At 35.5% G+C, this 5,832-nt stretch overlaps 1 protein-coding gene across 1 annotated transcript in view; it reads left to right on the top strand.

Annotated features, from left to right (window-relative positions):
* Positions 1–102: 102 nt before the first annotated feature.
* LOC123540528 (exostosin-like 3) overlaps positions 103–5,832 on the top strand; it is a 41,597-nt gene continuing 35,867 nt past the window's right edge. Inside the window, exon 1 of the mRNA XM_045325619.2 lies at positions 103–242. The gene's annotated coding sequence lies outside the window, so the exon portion shown is untranslated. The remainder of the gene's footprint in view (positions 243–5,832) is intronic.

Below are 5,832 nucleotides of genomic sequence, written 5' to 3'. Positions count from 1 at the left end.
CGAACAAAATATTAATCTTAAAACCAAATGTAAATCCATTCATTTATTTCTTCCATCCAAAATAACTTTCAATTTTCCTTTAATCTTAATTAATTATTTTATTATATGTATTGTATTTGATTAATTATTTTTGCTCAGAAGTGATCATTTTAGAGATTAACTTCAAAGATGGCGACTTCCTTGGCCGAAAAATAAAAGAAAATATTTTTCTTTATTTATCGTCCATCTGGTCACAAGTCCTGGTAAGATGTACTGCTACTTGTGTGTTTATTTTGTGTGCACATATATTCGACGACGTCATTATGTACATCAAAATAATAAAGCATTCCATACGCCATTAAGGTTCTTCCGCAAATTGAAATTAGAAATTCATGTGAAAAATCAGAATCCTCGAAACAGCTTTCGAAATGCAAGGACACAAAAAATATATGATAAAAGTTGAAAAGATATATCTGTAGGTAAACTTGCGGGCATGAAAGCTACGCTGAACCCTATCTCCACAGTGCTTTGGAAGAAAATGAGTGAACATTTTTGGTGCAAAATTTCGGTATCGTATGCAACCTAAATTGCTATAAAATATTTATTTTCAAATCAAAGAAATGCCAAAATAGTGCACACGAGCGTTACTTTTTCAAGAAAATGTCGTTAAACATTCTAATGCGCAAAACACGTGCACAGTTTTTCTAAAATATTTCGCCGCCATGTTTATTTCAAGGAATTAAACATATGAGTGTTCTTTTACCTCAGATTTCCTTACTGAAATATATATGCCTCCTTATTCATGGTTAGAGATATCCATTTAGTATAGTTTAGCACTGCCCGATCTCCTTAATCTGTTACCAATCCTTTACATTTAAAGAATAAACGCAATGTGTAATGATAGTTTTTCGCTTTACACACCACCTTTGGACAAGAAAGGCGTTTCACTTAAAATTTGTAAGCATCCGCTGGCAAAATATTATTGAAAGATCGGAACTTTTTCTAAAATAAAGTTCAATTTCAATCATTTTCAAAAACTGGAAATATTGCACATTGTGTTGAATACATAAACAAAACAAAAATCCCCAAAATAAACCATTTTAGAACTTTTCCGGGAACTGTAAGTTTCAGCCGAACAACTCATTTCAGGATGAGACAAAACTGGTTTCTCTTTGTAAACTGTGTCAAAGTTCACCTGAGGGACATTGCTGAAAAAGTAAGAGTGCTTACTTGTTTCAGTTTTACATCCTGTAGAAAACGATCAACTTTCAACTTTAAATGCATATATGTTCTAAAATTATTCCAATATCAAAAACCGTCCGATCTTTTCCGTGAGAAATAAAACGAAGCAAATTTAACTATTTGTTTACATTTTAACCATGTGAAATAAAAGGCATGTACTATCACGAGACTCCCGTGCATTTTGAACCTCGTGGTGAATAAACTGAATTTACTTTAAAGTATGGTGTCTCAGTTGAGCCAGTTATTTGTTAATTTCAGAGAACATACATTAAAGAGTGTGTGTGTGTGTGCGTGTGCGTGTGCGTGCGTGTGCGTGTGCGTGCGTGTGCGCATGTGTGTGTGTGTGTGTGTGTGTTCGGGTTTTACGTCTTTTTCAACAATTTTTCAGTCATATAAACGACGGTGTCTACTTGTAGCAGTGAGCACAATGCCCAATTTTATAGTGCTGCCTCACTGGAATATCACGCCGTAGACACGTGGCATGATACCCCACCTAGTCACATTATACTGACACCAGACTGACCAGTCCTAGCACTATCCTCTTAATGCTGAGCGCCAAGCGAGGAAGCTACTAGTACCATTTTTTACGTCTTTGGTATGACGCGGCCGGGGATCGAACCCACGACCTCACGCTGTCGAAGCGGACGCTAGATACCACTAGGCTACCGAGGCGGTTCATACATTAAAGAAGTGCTTATGAGATTATGCATGTGTGCGAATATTTCAAAGTCTACTTTATATTAACGACTATAGAAAACAAGTGTGCACTCGGCAAATAGCAAGTCTATTATTTTCAGGTGTATACTGAACACTGATCCTTATGTTTGTACTCGTTATCCTTGGTTTCGTAGACAGTCTTAGTACTGGACCGCTGCTTCCGCTGTCAACACCGCAGTAATATAAAGTCAGTGTCCATTTCTATGCCGGAATTTCAATACACATTTATTATCAGTTTATATCTATGAAAGTGTGAAAAAATATTATAGTTTAACGAAGAACAGTAATTTTTGAGATATTTCTGATTTTAATCATCAGGTTTTCGCCTGAAAAGTTCAACTGATTGCATTTTGTTTGTTTTGTAGTTATCTACAATTGTATACAAATTGTATTACCTCCTAACATATTTGGCTGTACATTTTTGTCTGCGATTTATTCTCACTGAGTTTTTAAAAACATGCGGCATAAATTCTCATAGTGTATTGTTTTTATAATTAATAAATATATAATCACGTATGTGTGAGAAAGTTACGTTAAGTAATTTCGGTAGTTACCGCAGGAAGTTTCGAAATTTCCATTTGCTCCAAATTTTCCTTGAGATAAGCAGCGTGTAAGTACATAAATTCCACTGTAATAAATTAAACCTTTCTTATACTTGCACAATCCTTTAAACGAATTTTTGATCATTGCCAAATCTTGGTCGCATTAAGTCGGAGACTTTTCTTACAATTTTAGGCAGTTTGGTACACCATACATAGAAAAATCATTGTCCGCACATTGCACTACTTTTATGTATGTTGAAAATAGCAATATGTACAAATGTATTTTCGTTTTAAGACATGAAGTGGTCAGATTTGAAAACAGATTTTGTAATAAGTTAAGTTCTATTCAGTAAGACAATTCTCCTATGCACTAATTGAAACTTTGAACTAACTTTTGCCATTCATGAATTTTTAATAAAGTATTTTGAAAGGATTTATAAATCTAACCAAAAATTTGGAAAATTACAGGTAAAATATCTGCTTTGTTTATTTCCAAATTTTAGTATCACTTTTTATACAGCTACTTTAAGTTCAGGTCTTGCAAACTGAGCTGTTTTTGTGCTACGGAACAGCTGCATTTGAAAGCTTTGGTTCACTATATTTTCACACCTCAAATTAAGGTCACTCTAAATTCAAGATGGCGGAAGTACCTTAATTATTTGATAATTTGGGAAATACAACTTCATTTTTTCAGAGTGTCCTGACATAAACTCTGTTTTAACACAGACAGAAAGAGCTTAAGCAGAGCTTTACAAAACTGTTTAAATTTTGAAAATATCTATACTAGAACAAAAGTTATAGGAATTTTAATGTTAAAAGTGGGACCTTCTAAATGCCAGGGAATACACATCACAAAAAACAAGACTGTCATCAAAACCAAATATTTACTCCATGGACATATTTTAGAATCAGTTCCCAGTGCAAAATATCTATGTGTTGACGTAACAGCAGATTTAACTTTGAATACACTTATCACTAGAATATCTTCAAATGCTAATAAAACTCTAGTCTTGGCTTCATAAACTGAAACATCACAACAACCAACGAAAACGTCAAAACATTAGCATACAAAACTCTTGTCCATCCACAGTTGGAATATGCATCTACCATCTGGCACCCTTACACCCAACACACATAAGAAACACACATAAAATAGAAATGGTTCAGCGTCGTGCACTTCAGTGGGTAATGTTCAGGTGATTTCTCACCTCTCTCCAGTGTTACTGAAATGCAAGGAAGACTGGGTTGGCACTCTCTAAAACATAGAAGATTGGATTCCCGCCTTGTAATGTTTTACAAAATCAGCCATCATCTTGTTGCCATCAATCTCCTGAGTTACATTCAAGTACCATCTAGATTTTCTTGACAGATGCACCCGTATAGTTTCAGACAAGTACAGGTCACCTCTGATTACCACAAATTTTCTTTCTTTCCACAATCAGTTGTATTGCGGAATAACCTGCCAAGCCATATCGTTGCCATCCCTGACCTTGATGCTTTCAAGGTGGCTGTGGCAACCACCCAGTACTAGACCAGAGAGCAATGTTTTTATCTTTATCTTTGCTAATCACACTTACCTTGCTAACATTCTTTTAGCCTGTTCTCACCTTATTTGACAGGCCTCGACCTTAGCGGTGGACCGTTGGACCGAAACAACCAAAATATCAGCAGGTCCACAAACTATCAAAAGTTGGGTAGACCGACGGTCAACCAATTTTCAGTCACAGTCTGCAAATAAAATAAAACCCTTAAAAGTGAAAAATAGGGGGGGGAAATCGTACCCATATCGGCGAATTCACAAAACGAAAGTTGATTTTGCCTTAAGTACGGCATTCTACAGTTATAAGCATTGGCGAGTTAAAGTCAGGATAGCACGAATGGACTACTCCACCGATCAGGCAAGTGGTTTTTATGTGGTAACTTTACCAAATTGAGAAATTACATCAGGCAAAATTACCTGGATTGACTGGAAAATACCCGCGAATCGTAAAAATATCAAAACGTCATGCTGGTAATTTTCCATTCCACAAGCATGTGCGCCCTATTGTTATATCTAATTTACATCGCGGTTACTTTTGACACAAAAAATGCGCGTAGTGCATTCATTTTTAGCTCATCTGATTTTTTGAAAAAAAATGATGAGTTATTGTCATCACTTGAGCGGTTGTCGGCGTCGGCGTCGGCGTCGGTGTCGGCGTCGGCGTCTGCGTCGGCGTTGCCTGGTTAAGTTTTATGTTTAGGTCAGCTTTTCTCCTAAACTATCAAAGCTATTGCTTTGAAACTTGGAATACTTGTTCACCATCATAAGCTGACCCTGTATAGCAAGAAACATAACTCCATCTTGCTTTTTGCAAGATTTTTGGCCCCTTTTGTACTTAGAAAATATCAGATTTCTTGGTTAAGTTTTATGTTTAGGTCAACTTTTCTCCTAAACTATCAAAGCTATTGCTTTGAAACTTGGAATACTTGTTCACCATCATAAGCAGACCCTGTACATCAAGAAACATAACTCCATCTTGCTTTTTGCAAGATTTATTGCCCCTTTTGGACTTAGAAAATCAGTTTTCTTGGTTAAGTTTTATGTTTAGGTCAGCTTTTATCCTAAACTATCAAAGCTATTGCTTTAAAACTTGCAACACTTGTTCACCATCATAAGTTGACCCTGTACAGCAAGAAACATAACTCCGTCCTGCTTTTTGCAAGATTTATGGCCCCTTTTGGACTTAGAAAATATCAGATTTCTTGGTTAAGTTTTATGTTTAGGTCAACTTTTTCTCTTAAACTATCAAAGCTATTGCTTTGAAACTTGCAACACTTGTTCACCATCATAAGCTGACCCTGTACAGCAAGCAACATAACTCCATCCTGCTTTTTGCAATAATTATTGCCCCTTTTGGACTTAGAAAATCATTTCTTGGTTGAGTATTATGTTTAAGGTCAACTTTTCTCATAAACTATCAAAGCTATTGCTTTAAAACTTGCAACAGTTTTTCACCATCATAAGTGGACACTGTACATCAAGAAACATAATTCTATCCTGCTTTTTGCAAGAATGATGGCCCTTTTTAGACTTAGAAAATCATGGGTAGGACAATATTTCTATTGCACAAAAAAAATCAGATGAGCGTCAGCACCCGCAAGGCGGTGCTCTTGTTTAATATACGGTAATCGCTTCAGATTTTCAATACCGCTTGAGAACTAATACAGTTTGAATTCTATAGCAATTTTAATAAGATATCGACAGGAATGTAGGCAAAATTCTTTAAAAACGATCAAATTTTCATTTAATGTTTTGTAAAATTTCAAACAGCGCGATCTTGATTATTTATTTCTTTCTTAAAGTAAATAAATA

The sequence above is a fragment of the Mercenaria mercenaria genome, chromosome 16, assembly GCF_021730395.1.
Source record: "Mercenaria mercenaria strain notata chromosome 16, MADL_Memer_1, whole genome shotgun sequence".
Classification (NCBI taxonomy): domain Eukaryota; kingdom Metazoa; phylum Mollusca; class Bivalvia; order Venerida; family Veneridae; genus Mercenaria; species Mercenaria mercenaria.
The sequence above is the reverse complement of the archived record's forward strand: the minus strand, read 5'-3'. Positions and strand labels throughout refer to the sequence as shown.